This window comes from Tetrao urogallus, assembly GCF_951394365.1.
Source record: "Tetrao urogallus genome assembly, chromosome: 8".
Taxonomy (NCBI): domain Eukaryota; kingdom Metazoa; phylum Chordata; class Aves; order Galliformes; family Phasianidae; genus Tetrao; species Tetrao urogallus.
Window position 1 is genome coordinate 4,390,869 of NC_136821.1, and position 18,409 is coordinate 4,409,277.

An 18,409-nucleotide genomic window follows, 5' to 3' on the forward strand; every position below is an offset into this window, starting at 1 on the left:
GTTTCCTCTTTGAAATAGGAAGAAAGGATGATTCTATAACCTCAGTGGGGATATATGTGATATTTATCAAGGTACATTTGTGTCAATTTTCTTCATTTCTATCCACTCTTTTTAATCCAAATGGAATTTCATGAAGGGTGGGTGAGACATCTGATTTTTTTAAAAGCTAATGTGAAAATTAGAAAATATACAACTTCTTAAATCTTCATACAAATATTTCCTTTGTTATATTCACCTTTTTTGTATATAATGATGAGATATAGAATGAAAGTAATCATACCTATCCTTGCAATTAAATATTTTTTACTGAAAGAGGTAGTATTTCAGTTTTCTTCTTCCCCTACGGCCAGCTGAGAAAATTATTCAGTGTGATTATGGACAAGATCTAAAAACATTGCAAGTTTTGCCTAAAATGTGACTTAAGTGAAACTGAAGCATCCAAGGCAAAGGTTTTACTTGAAACACTCATCGCTTTCTTGGTGCTTCTGGTCATGCAGTGTTTGGACTCTTTGCTCCTCTTTCAGCAGGATGGTGCCTTCTCCACCCATCAGGCTTACTGAGACTCAGAACTATCAGTTGTCTTTTTTCTTTAAAATTCCCAAGGAATTTGATCTAATATCTGCTCACAGATCACAGCCAACAAACATGTGAAGAATACAGATGAAGTCACTTTATTTTTAAAACTTGGCCCTCAAGAGCACGATTGGTAGTAGTGCATATGTGTTATATATGCTAGTTATTTCTTACAGCTTCCGCCCAAGAAATGGAGAACGTATATCTAATTTCAGTTTCTGACAGGGAAAGTTCAAGCCCATGTTTCCAATCACAGTATAGCTCCTAACCACTACATTGCGAGCTACAGATCTCAAGACCAACCAAAGACTGTTTAATCTAGCAGCAAAGATATTTTAATTGCTTCTGACCAAGAAGGGAGCTCAGCTCCAGGCTCCTCCATCTGTACAAATGCCCAAATCAGTTGGCTGCTCCACAAACACTGTGCATGACCTCTGGCCTTTCCCAAAACAAACCCTGAACCTTGGTCAGTCCACTGATGGATATTCAGAGGTCCCTCCTTCTGAAGAAGCCCCTACAGCTGCAGGCTGGAGCATGCATGGATTTGGACTTGATGCTCCTTTATAGCTCCTTTGCAATTGGGGATATTCCATGATTCAGTGTGGGCAGGGTGGGAAAGTTTTCACTATGCTCACCCCTTGCTACCACCAAGGTCCTGTCCTTGGGATTTCACTCAGCATCCCAAAGGTTTCTCACACAAAAAAGTAGCCTTCAAATAATCTGCATTTCTAGCAATTTTGATTTTTTTCTTAGTTATTTAAATAGTCTATTACTATAGCAACTAGTGTCTTACTATCCTTAATATATTAAAGTTCATTTCAGCATATGAGGCAAGGGAATAATATTATCCCACTTTACAAAGGTAGGAAGGATGTATATATACTAAATGGGTGTTTAGAGAATCAAAGTTAGAATTTCAGTATAAAAGGTGTACCCAGTTTAATTTAGAGCTCACTGGTAGTGAGAGGAGAAAAGATACTCAGTTTCGTGTGCAACTGAGTGTCTGCAACACTCATCTCATAGTGAAACCCACCCTGCTGTCTCCCCCCCAGTCTGCTGCTATGAGTCTATGTGTTGAAAAGGAAAGAAAAAGACATGGGAAACTAACCTCTCCACTCCCTATTATTTATCCTGGGCAATCAGGGGGTCAAGCGTGACGGACATGAGCTTTCTTTTCACAAGTTGGAATCTTGATCTTTACATTTCTGTATACAGAAGCTCAGTCCTGGACACAGCTTGAGCAGCATCACTCAGCTGAGAGCCCTGCTCCCGGAGCCTCACTCCATCCCACTCATGGTTTAGTGCTGTGTGGAGCAGGTGAGCCCTCTATCACACAGTTTGTGTGTGTGTGTGTTATACAGTACTGCACAATTTGAGATGTGCCACTTCTTGAAGTCAACAGTATTTAACTGAGAAGGCACATGAACTGACTGCACTTAATTAGCATTGCTGGCACATCACTGCTATAAAGCAGAGTGGCAAATGAGGTCGTTCCCTCACGTGAAGAAATATGTTGTATTATTTCAATACTCATTTTGATCTTTAATTTATTTGCTTCATTTAAAAAAAAATCACTGACAGAGATGTTGATCCAGAACTGCTGCTAAGGTTAGTGCTCTGAGGCTTATCAAAGGAAGACATTTGAAAAGTAAGCTGTGTTTTGAAAAAGGAAGGAAAATCAGAAGTCAGATATAACACCAGGATATTTTTTCTTAGAACCCTGTCTGAAAATTATTCTCAAAGTTTTAATAGCAGCTGCTACTTCAAATAGACTTCCAGTTTTTTTGACATTTCCATTAAGAATAGACTTAGAATAAACTTACATAGTGAGTCAGAAACTATCAAATACTGCATATAATCAGGGAATCTAGGGCTAGTACGAGTAGAAGCTTGCTACTCATACAGACTGCAAACATGTAATAAAGGGTATGAGCACAGTCTGCTGAAGTCACCTGAAATCTCCTTCCTTCAACAAGCTTCAAAGGAAAACATCACATGGAATAAGGCAATGCCTGCCCAAGCCGTGAACTAGAATCAACACAGAGAACTGTCCTTTGCTGGGTAATCATTTTCTGGAGTCTTTTGGTCTGGTTTTGAAATGCTTTGCTGCTAGTCGTGATGGATACAAAGAAGGGCATGAAAAAGTAACCTGAGGATAAGATGGCACATGAACGTGTCCAGGAGTTTTCAGAAAGTCAGAGGCAGTGTTTGTGAAAAGCAGGGATGTTCCTTGGAAAAGCTTTTTATATACTAAACCCTGGGGTAACAGCAAGAAGGGAACCGAATGTATGAAGATCTAAAGAAACAGTGAGTTTCAAACCAATATAAAAGTATATAACATAACTGCTGCTATAATGGAATGGTGTTTTCTTTTTCCATTCTACATCCCCTTTGGTCACATCCCTGTTATTATTAGACTAAGAAGATGAAATCTCATTAATTCTCTGCCACTAATCTATAACTCGAACTCCTGCCGCATACAAGAGCAAAACTCGTGTGAAAAATAGATGCTTACTAGTGGGTTTTTTTAAAAAAAACAAACAAAAATAATACAATTGTGCAAGCTTTTTTTTTTTTCTTCTTTTTTTCAGTGTTGCAAAGAATAGAAAACCTTAAGTAGTGAAGTTTCAGCTGACAGAGGAAAAGCCTATGGATGTGCTACGCACTGCAGCATGTCGGCATCCTCAAAACCTGTGCTGGTTTTCCCGAGGGAAGAACTGAACACCTGGAAAGGAGCTCTGCTTGGAGAACAGGCTCTTGAGGTTGTGCAAATGGCAGCAGATTTCTTTTAGTGTTTTTAAAGGATATCATCTAAGACAGACTTTATTGATATGTTTGGGGAATTTTTGAGTTTTTGACGTGTTCAGAAGCAGTTTGAAAGTTAGAAATAGTATATAAAATGCAACCCGATGAGTAGGTTTGAAGGGGAACTGTTGCTGGCAAAGCATACAGCATGAGCAGGACAGAGCAGACACCATCCTGCGCCCTGCCTCCCTCACCCAGAGTGTCAACCTCCTCCTTGTCCCTTCCCAGCCCTTACACCAATGTACTGTCTTGTCCACTGCACCCATCCTTAAAGTGCAGTGACGGGAGCTCTCTTTTTTGAAGGTCTAAAAGCCCTGCTTTCAGGAATCACGTGAAAAGCATTTCTTTTAAAATGAAAAAAAAAAAAAAAGAAAGAAAAAAAAAAAAAGCAAACAACATTTGTTGTTGTTTGTTTGTTTTACTATTAAGGCTATTGAGAAAAGCTTGGATAGATGTGAGAGTAACTCGCTTATTGGTTCTGGATGTGTTTACTTTGAATGGAATATAAAATCCATCTTCAAATATTTCAAGGCACATTTTATAACAGACATTTGTCTACTGAAATGATTGTAAAAGGAAAAATAATGGAATAATCTTTTCTTTATTTTTAATCAGGTCTCTCTTCAATCTATAACAATATTCCAATTAATGACTTGACCTATTAGATCGTTCTGTTATATGCTGAGAGACTTAACATACTCCAAATTCAAATTGCTTTCCAAGGTTATTGTATCAATTATTCTTATTAATTCTCTTCTGATGGTGCTATGGACTGCATTGAGCTAATTTAAGGCTTATTATCTCTATATCTCCTTAACCCTTTAAAACCAGGCTATGTAGATGCTATTTTTTTGAATGTTATTGCATTGACATGCTGCATTGTGTGTTACCAAAACCCTTCCACTATAACACGGTCAAAAGAAAGTAATGCCATGGTCAGCTCTATGTCGAACAAACTAATGGATCCAAAAGAAATTGTAATGTAAATTATTTTCTGTCTACTATAATTAAAGATGTAGTTGAGAAGAGGAAGATTACTTATCTATCTACTTATTACTTATCTATCTACTTATTACTTATCTATCTACTTATTACTTATCTATCTACTTATTACTTATCTATCTACTTATTACTTATCTATCTACTTATTACTTATCTATCTACTTATTACTTATCTCAGCATGAAAGAAAATGACCATGAGTGAAAATAAATTGTGTGCAGCCCTCCCCAGCCAAAAGGACTGTTCCTCGGTCTCTCAACACTCCCTTCAGCAGACTGATGTATTGCTGCATTTTCTGCCTCGGGCATGGGGCAGATGGCTGCAGCTGTGGGAGGACAGGAACAATAAGTTCCTGCTGTCACCAGACAGTGAAATATGGGTGTCATCGTGAAACCAAGCTTCTCAGATTGCACCGTCATCCTACCATCTTGTTATGCTGCATTAGCAAACTATTCTCCATTCCAGATGTTGGAAAGTACTGATGTGGCATTTCTTTGGTCGACGTGACCTGGTATACATCTGTGGTTGCATTGTGTTGTATCAACCATGGTAACAGAATCTCATGAAAAGCAAGAAATATTTAAATGATTCAATATCTAGCACTGTGTAACTACAACGTGAGCTCCCTTCATCTTCTCCTGTCCTGCCTTTTAGAAGTATTTGTAGGACACTCATCGCCCAGAACCCTGGTCACAGCAGGCATTATCTTTCATAACAAAACTAACAGATAGGTAGAGAATTATTTCAGCTGGGGATAGGTCAATAAGAGATAATTTCTGTGTATTCAACATGATGTATTTTGGAGAGTGGTGAACAACCCATCTTCTGTGTGAATCACGGAGACTGAATCAACGTAGTGCCAAAAACAAATTGAAGTAAAATTTGCATCATGTGTTTATTAATGGGTTTCTGCATCTGCAACGGTAAGCTTTCTCTAGAAAGAGGCAGAGATGGAGAAAATAAAACATGGAGGAAGGATCCAAAGTAATCCCTTTCCTTGCATACAGAGGAGATGAGCTTGGTTCTGGTTTATGCATAGTATGTTATAAAGCAGTGAAGGACATGGGGACTTCTACTGACAGATGTAGGAGGTTGAATATTCTTCATCCTTCTCTGACATTTCACTTGGTCCGATCTCCTCTCCATATGTCTCCAATAAGTTCTCCAAGCTTCAGTCAAGTGGAACTGCTTTTCTGCATTGTCTTCCTCTGTTGTTTCTGTACCACTTCAAAATCTCAGGTGAAATAAACTTTTCTTCTGACTGTATCTTTACAGCGTCCTTGTAACAAAGTTTGAAGTTTTGTTTCGCTTGTTTTGTATTGTTTTTCCTTTGGGAGCATGTGGATATTTCTACATAAAGTAAGATTGGCTTTTTCCTTGTTTGTTTTGTTTTGCTTTTCTTTTTTGTTAAGTAATCTATTTTAAACGTAAATATTGTTGTTCATGAGGAAAGCTGGAGATCACTTATGCTGGCTTAGATGAAGAATATTTTCCCTGACATCAGCAGAAAAAAAAACGAACGTTGGGGGTAAGGCAGGCTTAAGGCAGAACAAACAATCTATAAAGAAAATACGAAATAAAATTCCAACTATATATTCCAAAATAAATATTCCAACTATTTGAATTTCTTGAGTACCTTACATTAGAATAGCTTTTGAAATCAAAGATCTGAATTCCATGAAATAAGAAATTATTCATAGGATCCTGTTCAATGTTGCTAAATATTCTGAATGGAGAAAAAATCAGATCCACTTTTGTGACAATGTTTCATAGTCAAGATATGCTTTCATCTCACTATGGACCTTACAACGTGCAGAAAAGGGGGAATTATCTTTCTAACACTTGGCAGAAAGATGCAAGGGCGCTTCAGAAGGAACAGTAATGTTACACGGGGATTTTTTTTTCTAAATCTAATATGTGGTGGACTAATTTAATGAGATGTGAGTTTCTTATAAAGTCACTGTGACAGTCTGACTGTGGATGCTCTTGTTATCTATACAAAGCTTTATTTTTAATGACTAACATTGAGTTTCAGAGTTTAAGAGTATGGGAGAATGGTAGGAATGAAGAGGTACAATTTTATGTTTTCTTATGTGTTTGAAAGGTGAAAGCTTTCAGTTTTATTGAATGTTTTATCCCACCTATGTCAGGAAAGTTTATACCACCTCAGAGTTTACTTCCTGATAAGTAATATACAGCACATAGGATTTCATTTATGCTTCCTTTTATCGCTTTGGCCAAAGAGAGAACATCTTATTATTTCCTATCCATCCAAATACACCAACAAATTTATCTAGAGTTCTCTCTTCTTTTATAGTTTGTCTTTATGCTCAGTATAACCCTGCATTTTTGTTACACATTCTATGAATCAACCAAAATTGAAGACATAATTACAGGTGAGGTCATACCATTGAGAAAATTTGTTGATACTCTAACCTCTCCAGTAGTAAAAAAGTACTGGGGAAAGATATTCTAGCAATGTATATATTTTTTTTACCTTTCATTCTACAATTATCACCAGAGATCTTATTATGCATCCTAATATTCATCTAAAAAAAATATGAGAAAATGTACTAAAATGGATATGTTTACTTTTACTAGCAACTGTATTGCTTTTAAGCAGTGCTTTCTGGTTAAAAGGTGCAGGCTTTATGGTTCTTTTTGCTCTTTTGCAATCACAGCATCATCTGTGCTGATAGGCATCCTGACTCTCACAGACCTTAGGAGTAGAAATATTGGCTCATAATAATTCTGAGGCAATCCAGAGGCTAAAGTGTATTATTCTGCATTAGTACATTGCTTCACAGGAAGAAATGTAGTGGTTTGTATAGATGGAAGTTCAGATGAAGGCTTGCGTTGATCATATCTTAGTCAGGAAACATGAGTGTGCAAACTGTAATTTGCCAATCTGGAGAACAACAAACACCTTTCATTGTGGAGAAAAAAATCTTAGCTCATTTTTTGTCAGTGTTGCCTCTTTCTTTTCTCCAGGTTTCCAGATGTCCTATAGAATGACCCCTCATCACTGCTTTCTGGAACAGGGACACGCTACAGAAATTGGGGTACAAATCCTTTTTCTACCTCTAATTTCTCACATCAATTTGACTAACCTGATCAAAATTGAAAACTTGTTTTCAATTTAAAGCTGTCAACAACCTTTGTCTGCTAACATTGGCTATGTGAGGATCCAGAAGCTATCATCTAAATTTGTATATATTTAGCATCAGGTCTTCTAGCCATGCTATCACTACACAAAGAGCCCAGTAATTTACCCAGGAAAGTGAGCTTGTGCTAAACTACCAAAGTAGAGGTATTCTGATGCTATTTTCCCACTCAGTCTAATTTATAATTTTGTTTACTTTCTTGATATGAACACTAACATCTGAGGAGAAGAGACTGCTGACTGCAAACGCATTTCTCTTTGTCAGAGTCATCCTGGTAATTTGTGCTGGCCGTATGGATATCTAGTAGTTAATATAGCGAGGAAAAGTCTTATTGTGTTCAAAGGGAAAGAAAGCTCTCTTTATATGGTAGTGGGTAAAAATATGGAGCCTCCTTGAACAATTCAGCTAGGAAGAATTTCTGAGTTCAAGTGAAAAATGCTTATTTTCAGTTATTCCACTGCAGATTTTAAATTACTTTATTGGGGGGGGAAAAAAAAAAAAAAGAAAAAAAAAGTGGATTTATTTTTGTGTTACCTTGGGCTAAAAGCTCAGAATTTAGCCACACTGCCATACTGCTCCAGTGTGCATTTCTCCTGTTAAAAAACCAAGATATTGTAAATTATTTTTTAATGATGCAGAATGAGGCATTAGCACTGTATTGGAAGGGGAGATTTTAGCTCCCATGCCACACAACTGGACAGGGAAACATCACATACGAGCACAGAACTGCAGCCTGCCAACCTCAGGCAGTCATTGCTGTCCTGGCTTGCATTACTTTGCTTCCGGTATGTGTCATTTAAATGATCTTTTCCATATAAATCTAGAGATAAGTATATTCAATATATACATATATACATACATATCTGTATGTGTATATGCTTTATGGCAAGGAGAAAAAGCAATGTAGAAAATATTCAGTGTAAGTGGAAACCCTCCAGGAGTGCCAAGAATGAGATTGTTTGAAGGCAAGTCTGACAGTGCAGTGGAAAAAAAAAAAAAAAATCATAAGAGATACTTTCAGTGTGAATTAGTTAGCCTAAAGTCAACCCAATTACTGTCTCTCCAGTGTTGATTCTAATTCCTTCTGGATATTTTTATTCATTTCCTTGAGCTTCCCTCAGGCTGATTTCTGAGTTTTTAAGCTAATTTTTAGGTATGGAGTTGTTTGTTTTGGAAACTTCTGAATATTTGTAGTTTTCATGTAGCAGATATCATCACTTAATGGACTAAACCCACGGTTCTCCATTTCACACACAATGAAAGGAAAAGAAAAACGTGAAAATGACTTATTTTATAAGAACTGCCAAATCATCAATTATATTTTTGGGGGTTTTTCTCAATGTTGTTAAAGCTTTCAAAGAAGATGCATGTAAAATAACCCAATATTCCATTTAAAATCTGGTGAGTTTTATGAAAAGTCGATGGTGTTTATTGGAAATAAGCTTGGTACAAAACCAAATGCTTATTTCAGTGTGCGAAGGTACTAACCTAGATAGTAAGAAGAGTTTCTTCTAAGATCTACAGACAGAATGGAGTGGTAAAAGAATATATCCCACAGTCTCTGGATAATGGACATGAAAAGCAAAAGAGGGAGTAACGGAAGGATGGAAATGACAGTAAATTAAAAATCTTACTGTCCTAACAGTCAGCTTTGAAGAAATTCAAAGAAACATACGAACTTTAAAGTGAAAAGGAAGAAAAATGATCATTCTAAAATTGCTGGAATATTCACTTGTGGTACTATTATCCCAGCAAGACACCCACATTTTCCCTTCATGCCAAATGCAGTTGTATACAGGCATCAGCAGACTGACAAGACAAACTAACAACGTTTTATGTAGAGAGCTATATTTGTCATTGCTCAGTACAGTTCTATAGTTCTGTAAATCTCCTGTTGCCGTCTTTCAAAATCACCACTACCAAACCTACTTTCTCCATTTGCACATTCTCATATTCTCCAGAAAAGCACTAAAAACAAATGCATGCTCATAGGTTCCTTTTTCTACTTTAAAATTTAACATAATTCTACCAATAGAATCCCATTGTCTGGGGATAGTCTTGAAATTCAGACTTGCAACAATTTGTTGTTACTATTAATGGATGACAACTAAAAGGTCTGTAGAAGAAAGACCTTGCATTAATTGGAAATATGTCAATAAAATTGAATCCATACTAATGAAGTAATAATTTGTCACCATTTTCAGGTTCTTCTACAGAGCAATGACAAAGGCATAACTTTAGTTATGACCATATATCTCTATTACGGTCTTATTACGTTCCTTTAAACAAATTTGAGCTACACGAGTCAAGACAAGATTGTATCAGAGATGGGATGGAAGGAGCAGCAGCAGCTATTTTTCTGCAGCATAATCTCTTACAATATATTCTTGCTGATGACTTGAGGGGGGGCGGGGAAGTTCTTTTTGAGCCAATGCACACAGTTTAAGCTCTCACCTTGAAGTTAATTTTATACCACAGTGGGCAGAGAAGTTGTTATGTAGGAGCAGAATGAAATTCTGAGAAACTGGTTTTACATGCAAACACATATGATCTGCAAATGCTGAATGATGAGGTACTACTGACTCATCTACAGACCAAAATAATGGTTTCTAGAGCTGCCCTAAGGAGCTGCGAACTCCCCTTCCCCTGTGTCCTTCAGGTCCCCTGTTGAATTGAATCCAGTCACTGCTTGTACTTGCCAGAGGATTAAGAATGGGGAGGAACATGATATTCTAATTTTAACTTTCAGGGCTCTCAGCTGGTATGAAGAAGAGCTGGTTCCATACATTGTTCACATACTTCTTATTGTTTGTAGTATAAATATTTATCAGACATATGTGAAAGAACTCTGATTAATAGAGCACAGCAGAGATGAAGGAGAACATCACAATAAGAAACAAAAATACATAAAACAAAGACAGCATTTTGAGATGTTTGGAAGCCTTATTTTCTTCACAAATACTTGGCTAGAGTAAGGCAAGTCTATTACTTCTGCACAAATGGAATAACTGCTGCCAGAAAATGTTCTGCAGCACAAAATAAACAGCATAAAAACATGAGGAATTCTGATTTGAATAAACATTACTTTTTTTTCTTTGTTTATATCTATGTATATGTATGTATGCTTGCATATAGATGTCAAGGCGTTTAGGGGAGGAGAGAGATGTGATTGCACTAACTGTTCTTTACCTGGTATTTCCCAGGTGTTGGAAATTGATCACAGCTCCCATGCAAAGGCAGTAGTTTAACTTCAAACTAAACCACTTTTCCCAATACACTAACTCACGTTGCTTCCCTTGACCAATCCAATTCCAGATCAAGTAATTCTTAGCCAATCATGTCCAAACAAACATACCAAAATGATTTTGACACATATAGAGATGCACCATTATACTGGAGCGTGGATCAAAGCTTTCACAGCAGAGGCTGTGAATGGGATGTTCTTGATGGCATTCATGATGGGTAGAATGCAGAAATGAGTATTTGTGTGTGGGTGCTTTCTGCCTGTCTTTCCCAACCCATAGGCTTGCACATACGTTATTGCTTTTCCTGGTATAGGAGTGGAGCGTATTGCTGGGTTGCTGCCAAGCTGAGGACGCTATTAAAACTGCATTTCAAGGTTTATATTTTGAGTGCTCTTTTATGCAACTTTAGATTTTGGCAGAAATGTTGTAATGCTGGAGAAATGTCTAAAAATAATACTTTATAATTGCAATGCATAAATCTTTGATAGTGTTACCTTTCAGTTGAGACAGGTACATTTGCACAGGGAAACCAAAGCCCTTGGTGCTTCTGGCTACAGCACAGACTCAAATGTAAGGAGAAAAGGAAAACACCTTGTTCTCTCCTGTACATTGTTGTTCTTTATTACTGTCAGTATTCATGCCTATTCTTAATGGCATCTCAAGACCACCTGAAGAAGATGCTAACTCTAAGATGGCATAGAGCACAAGAACTTAGACAAGGAGGAATCAGACAGGATTGAATAAGGTGGCAGAAAAACTTTAGGGATACAATCTTTGTCTCTAGACAAAGATTTAAAGTTTGCACATCTGAGCTATAAGCAATCAGTGCAGAGCTGCACGCTCAGCTTTGGATATCAGGATTTCCTTTACTTGCTCTTCTATTCACTTAGAATCAATTCCTCTGAAAGTTCAAACACAAAAGGGAGAAAATTATCTGATGTTTATTCCAAGCAAAACAGGAATCATTAGACCCAAAGAAGGTAAGCATTTTCTGTAAGAAGCACAAAAAATAAACCAAGTATATCCTTGAATATAAAATTTCTTTCAAAACAGAGCTAAGATTTTAGCATCTTTACACTCCAAGCAGTAGCAACGCTCTTGCCTAATTTGGGTGAGATGTGAGATATTTTTTTTTTCCTTCTGGTTCCATTCTCTTTGCATAATTCATTGTTTCATTTGCTAAAGAAAAAAAAAAAAAAAAAACCACGTAATTTTGTTAAGTATGCCTATGTTTTTTGTAATTTAAAGATCAAAATATTCAAATTCTATCTCGAAAATCATGCACATTTTAATCTTCTCATCTAATGCCGTCTGTATGCTATTGTAAAGGTGTGTTCTGACTTCCTAACAGGGTCCAACATGCAAATCCCTCTCAGTAAGCCTATTTTTATTCAGTTGAGAAGCAAAACTAATAATTAAACCATTTTTTCTTCACCATCATTAGGTGGGAGATGAGAGAATACTGGGCAGAATAAGACACCTGCTTATTACGTTGGAAGATATTTTCATATTCCCTTGCTGAGCATATTATGAATAAAGGCTTTTGATAAATTTCTCCAGCCTTATTCAAGTAAAAATTGTTGTCTTCATCCACAGAGTCAAAAGAATCTCTCTTTTTTTCCTTTTGTCCAGACCTCATATTTCTGTGGTTGCTATAGAAAGCTATTACTGGAACTCATATCTAATAAGTTTCCTTCCCCATCACCAAATAACTCTCTAATACCCAGTATTCCTAGGTATTTATTTTAAGTATTGTCCTCCATGATCATTTTTTTTTTCCTTTCTTCTTTTAACTTGTAAAAGCACCAAGATTTTCTTTTCTCTCTGGACAAGTTTTAACTTCAAAATTTCCAAATTTCATGCAATTCTTCTGTTGTCAGCAGTCACCAATCCATAGAGCAAACCACTCTTACTGATCTTACAACTCTTCTGTTGGGAAGACAGAGTTTCAGACAAATGCTGAGCGTTGACCGTTCCTGACAAATAACTGCTGACATGGAGCAGCTTTTTTTGTCTGATTATGTTGGGTGGATGGCAAACCTTCGCATCCTTCTTTCCTGGTAACAGGGAAGCTGGTGGCCTCTCTGCTAGTCCTGCAGGAGCTGGGAAGGAACAGAAACTGGGGTAGGTAAGAAAGGTCAAGAAGAATTAAGAGAGGAAAAGCACTAAACTAATGTTATTTCAATGTTCAGATAACATTCAGCAGCAGTAGCCTTGCTGCTGGAAAGCAGAAGCAATGTGGATGGCAAGGAAAGGGTGAACTCTAAGGTCTTGAGAGTAGATCTTGTAAAACATACAGCAGCTGTTTATGGGTGACTGGTAAAAATGGAGATTTGCCTGGGGCATAGAGCCCTCCAGCCTGGCCGTGTGAAGGCATTATGTAGGAAAGCTGCTTTTCATTCAGTGTCAGGTACAAGCAGCAGATGAAGCATAACGTGACGATGCATCATTTATGCTATTGTCCTGTGAGGGTTATGAATTCCAAAATGTAAAAAGCACTGTATGACACAAATTGACTTTTTCCACTCCCTTCGATGAAATATGGGACATAGATGTACTAGAAGCTGAAACGTTAGCTGAGAGACTCATGATCACAAGAGTTTTGAATATCAAACTAAACAGATCCACACTTTTTAATTACGCAGAGTAAAAAGCAATAATAAAGTCAAAGATTTTTTTTTTTAACTTAATGTCTAAATGTTAAGTTAGATATAAAAAGGAGGCATAAATAAATGATAAATCGTTGATTACTTGCAAAGTTTATTTGACATTTGTGTATTGTGCTGTCAACGGTGAATGTCCTGAATTGGCCTAATGGATGCAACTTAATGTAGAAAATATCACAGCAGCGTGTATATTGTTCTTAGAGTGAGGTGGAATGGGGAGTTCAGCATAAAGTGATTCTGTTCACATGAAAGTAAAACCATTACGTAATCTGTTACAAGTTTGTGAGACTTCTAACTCAGGAATGGTAAAGGACAGAAAGTAACTCTAAATTAAATCAGTAAATCTGGACTGAGTTTGAAGAATACATACATAAAATATGACCTTGATTTCCTGATGTTTACTATTTCAGTTTCATATAAACCCACGTTTAGCTAATGCCTCACTCCTTGCCTTCCCTTCTGCCACACACTGTACTCATATGGATGTATATCCACATTTCACACACATACACTTAGTCAGGCCATGGCATTTTTTAAGACACCTGAAATTGGCATAGCGAGCAGCAGAGCACATACTTAGCAGCCTGAATTCAGAACTGTGCCTATTCCTCATGCACCGTGCACACTCCCACTTCAAACAGAGATGTATGTTCCTTATTCAGTCCTTTTCTTCAGGTTGTCATCGTATCTTCTTCTTCAATCTGTCCTGGTGCTCTTGCTCAGGTGCCAGCATTTATAGCTCCTGGCAAGCTCACAAACCCTTTAGCTAAGAGCCAGCAGGATGAGATCTGTCTTCTGAGACAATTGGAAGTCAGCACGAATATTGGCGTTTGGTGCCATTATGGGGTATTGATATTTGGTAATATGAAAAAAGTCTGTTGTGCACTGCATGGAAAAGCCAGAGGAATATACTGTCCCATCATTGATGCCCTTCCCTTATCCTCTGCAGGCACTTGATAGAGCCACATAGGCTCAGACATCATCTGCTCTTATAAACAGACAACTGGAGAATATTTTATCCAGAGACACCTACTTGTCATGTTATTTATTCCTCTCTTGGAGGAACTTGTAAACAAATTGAGCAACACAAGGCAATGTTTGATGACATTACATCTACTGGATGCTCCATATGCATCTCCTCATCCCCTTACATTACCCTAATGCTGGTGGCCCAGTCCCATCTTTGCTCCAGCCTCAGTGGATTGCATGCTTTCCCATCAGTGCTCTGCAAAATTACTTCTGCCTCAAATATCAATAATTAAGCTGCTTTTTGCATCTGATGCTTCTCTGCACGCAGAGAACAGATCATATTTCCTGGATCATCACCCCACTTCTTTCCTGCCATCTCCCCCCACCTCTCTTTGAGCTCAAGCTCAAAGAGCTGGCTGCCTTCTGTACTGCACAACATATGCTCCCTAATCAGGAGCATCTCCCCTCCAAAATTTGGGATGGATGTGTGGCCAGCCACAGTGTGACAGGCGACAGACAGAACATAGCTCATACGTGGGACCTAAGGTAAGGAGAAGAGCGTGTGCCAAAAATCACCAAAGTCTGGGAGTTCTCCTTGTGGGTTTTGGTGCTGGGCCAGATTGGCTATCCCAGCTCCATGGACGCTCTATGGGAAAATGCAGTGGGGTTGCCTCTCTGAGGTTTGACCTTGTGCTATCCATATCCTTGGAGAGGAGCAGATGCTCCTTCTCGATGTAGTAATGAGGACCCAGGAAGCAGGCTCGTAGTGCTGAATGCCAGGGCTGACATCCCACAGCCCTGGGAAGGAGTCCAGAGTGTCTCTTGAATGCGAATAGAAGGCCCTAGGCTGCCAGGGTTTTGTTAAATAGATCTCGTTCTCTATTCACCAGACCAGATCTTGCACTTGGAGCATATCCTTCAGGCTGACAACAGGGTTCAGCAAGCTGAACCTGGAGGATCAAACTGCCCAGGATGCACAGTCAGAGCTCGGGCAGCAGGCTGTGCTTTGAAGGAAGGAAATCTCATCTTTATTCATGATTTAATTAAGAGAGATCAGCCTTTTCAGCCTGTTTTGAATATACATGAAAACAATTATATATATAAGGCTATCATTCCTCATATCAGCCCTGCGCTTCTGAGCAAAAAGTCACAGTTCCCAATATCCTTGATGGAATGATTTAATCCATCACAAGGGTCAGACTCCTCTATTCCCCTGTGAGGATTTGGAGCCTGGTACGACTGGTCTGAATCCTGAACACCAAACAAAAGACACATAAAAAGCCAAAATCCCTCAAATAATTTTGCTCAAGCTTTGTTTGAACGCAAACCTCTCTACGCTCCGGGTTTTATTCATTAAAATAAAGCACACAAAATAACTCTCACCTACTATTATTAATCATACGGATTTGCTCGGGAAAACAAATATACCTGGGCTTTCAGAACAAATCAATTCAGAGGAAGGGAATATTTTGGCTGCCAGAAGAGGGTAAAAACAAACATCTTTGCTGCTGATAGTTTGCAAGTGACTTCGCCACGGACCAGTGCTGATGTGCAATGCTATTTTTAAGCAGCAATTGTTTAATCACTTCTGTTCCCCTGGGCTGAGGCTAAAAATGATGTCTCTGGAGCACTTTTTCTACAAGCAGGTAGAAGTAATTTGATCTTGTCCCTCATGGCTGCAGAGGAGATGGAGTTGTATGAGGCACTGGCATCACACTTCACAAAGAAACCAAATACTGAGCAAAAGTGAGAGTGTGTTGATCATGACATCAAAGGGGCATAATGTCATTGAGTGATCTGCTCTGAAACATATTGTCTACAGCAGAATAGGGAAAAGCTTCCTTAAAACTCTATATTCTTTTCTGGCTTCCTGCTTTTTGCTGCAGAGTTAACTCTTGGGGCTCATGTGCCCACTTCATGTGAAAGGGACGGATAGTTTTGAAGGGCACGTGTGATTGTATGTAAGTTTTGAGCATGGGTATTTCTGAAATTGTTTATTAGACTCGCTGCTGGTTTGTAATAGCTGACAGGTCTATTGCTGACTTCTGGAGAAATCAGAGTTAAATGCAGACAGGTTTGCCAGGAAGACAGCGTGCAGTGTCACACCAGCTAGATCTGAATTGCAGCCTCTTTACAATTCATTACAAAGAGCAACCATATCTCTAGATGTGAACTTTCACAGCGTACCCGGCCCTTGTAATACAGAAACAATTCCAGTTCTTAAGGCTAGAAGCAGTGAGTCTTTTGCAGAAAACCTTCATTTCAGCCATGTGAAGATATTTCCTACTCAAAAGTGAGAGCTGCTCTTTGTAAATCAGCAGTATTATGCAAGCAAGAAACTTGACCTGGGAGTTAGAGGGAGCACTTAAACCACAAGCACATAGAGTAATAGCCCAGCTTCACAGATGTCAATGGGAATTTTGCTATTGACTTCTATAGGGCCAGGATCTCACCCATATCTGCATAGATGATTAATGGCTCCCCTGCCTTTCAATATCCTCTCTGGCTAATAATAAATTATCTCTGCCAGTGATTACTTTTAAGATGTAGCTCATAAAAATGCTTGTGAAAAGCAAATAGTTTTGCCTTTGGGACAGACTATATTAAAGAAAACGCTGGAGATTCTTGAAATCTTCCCCAGATGGATTGCCATAGGGTACTACATGATCCTCTTGCCTCCATTTCAAATAATCCTTTTGTTTGTCCTGCCGCAGTGTTAGCCTTGAAGATTTCTCAGAGAGAAAACCTTTCCATCAAAGTGCATTTAATATGTGTGTTAGCTAAGTGTTTTTGCCTCCTTCTTTGTTTATGGCTTTGCAGAGATACTTTTGTTTACTTAGAGAGGAGACATAAATAAATCGCTGGCGTCTGTTACTTCGTTTTGCAGGCACATGTACCCCTAAGAAATAACGAGAAGTACAAGCTGATGGGGGGAATCTGTTATTGTAATTTTATTTTCATCGTCTTACAGACACATTGGCCAAGTGCCAGTCTGGGGATGCATGTTGTTAGAAAGAAAAAGCCCCACTGATCAACTAGTAAATGAGTCCTCATTTTGAAAGCTGCAGGACAGCTTCATTCAATAAGTTCCCTGTGGGTCACTTGTTATTTACCTCCTATTTCTGTCAGATAAGTGATTCCTGCCTTTCCCTCCTTGTTTTTGAATGGAATAAGCTTTTAACATAAACTGAAGTGAATTCCCACCTTCTCCAGCTGCTAGCAAGTTTCTCTTTTCTGTTCTTTTCTTAAGTTGCCATTTCTACATTTCTTGCTTCCCGTACAGTTTACTCATTCTTTAAACTCTTGCATTCTTATTCAGAGGAAGGGCACAGGGTTACAAAGCTTCTGACAGACAAAGTGTAAACTACAGTGTGAATGTTGTCTACCTGACTTGTACAGGATATTACAGGAATATTCAGACTCTTCTGGGATTCTAGTAGTGACTTCTATGTTCTTTAGTGAGAAAATCATTTCCAGCAATCTTTTGTTTCTCACCTGCTAATCATTTATCCACTATGAATATGCTTTCTCCCTCATCCTGCTGCAATTTTAAGTCTTTTAAGACTTCTTTGACAAGAATCATTGAAAGCTTTCCAAATTGAGAATTATAGAATCATTAAGATTGGAAAACACCACTAAAATCACTAAGTCCAACCACAGCCCATTCCCACTCTGCCCACTAAGCTCTGTCCTTCTGTGCCGTGTATCCACATTTCTTGAAAACCTCCAGAGACTGTAACTCCATCACCTCCCTGGGCATTAAGAGCAACTGAGCCCCATTATTCCTGCACTTGGAGAGAGGAGTTATCATGTTGTTATTGAGGAAAAAAGACTGGAGATCAACAGGGCCATATTCATAACCTCTGGATAAAACCTGTAAGTGCAATCTCAGCACCTCAGGCAAGAACCCTCACAGCCACAGGTACACACCTCTGCCATCCTTTGATACTGTTCCAGTGTTGAAGAAAAATTTCAAAGCCCTTGAA